This window comes from Euphorbia lathyris, chromosome 1, assembly GCF_963576675.1.
Source record: "Euphorbia lathyris chromosome 1, ddEupLath1.1, whole genome shotgun sequence".
NCBI lineage: Eukaryota > Viridiplantae > Streptophyta > Magnoliopsida > Malpighiales > Euphorbiaceae > Euphorbia > Euphorbia lathyris.
In genome coordinates, this window is record NC_088910.1 from 75,138,296 (window position 1) to 75,138,980 (window position 685).

Consider the following 685-nt stretch of genomic DNA (forward strand, 5'->3'; position numbering starts at 1 on the left):
GTTTAGAATATGTTTTTAATTATACTTAAACAATTTTGTCAAATCAAAATTATGTGGAAAGGTGTTTCAACAATGGTTTCGCCATTGGTACGTGTCCACGCTCCGCGGGCCACATACTACTGTTGATTGCCATTTCCTCCAAAAGTTCTCTGGCTTGGGCCGACGTTTTCTTCATGAATAACCCTCCGGACATAGCATCCAATGAACCTCTAGTTGTAGGATTTAATCCATTATAAAATGTTTGCATTAAAAGTTCAGCGGGCAATTGGTGGTGTGGGCATAAACGTTGAAGTTCTTTAAAATGTTCCCAAGCCTCATAAAGAGTTTCATTATCATTTTGAGAGAAAGATGTTAACTCTTTTATGACTCTTGCGGTTTTTGCTAAAGGAATTTTTTTTGATAAAAATGCTTGGGCTAATTGTTCCCAAGTTTCAAATGTTGCGGCTGACATAGAAGTTAACCATTCTTTGGCTCGATCCTTCAAAGTAAAAGGAAAAAGGCGAAGTTTGATTACTTCCGCAGTCACATCTGTTATTTTAAAAGTGTCACAAATTTCTAAAAAAATTGTCAAATGGGTGTTAGGATTTTCGTTAGGTAACCCGTAAAATGTTACGTTATTTTGTAACATATTAAGCAATGCTGGCTTAATCTCAAATTGATTTGCATTTATTTGGGGTCTAACTAT

At 35.6% G+C, this 685-nt stretch overlaps 1 non-coding gene across 1 annotated transcript; it reads left to right on the forward strand.

Moving 5' to 3' along the window:
- Positions 1 to 263: 263 nt before the first annotated feature.
- On the forward strand, positions 264 to 370 carry LOC136216090 (small nucleolar RNA R71). Its single transcript, XR_010683083.1, has one exon. It is a non-coding gene; the product is annotated as a small nucleolar RNA R71 (small nucleolar RNA).
- Positions 371 to 685: the final 315 nt, after the last annotated feature.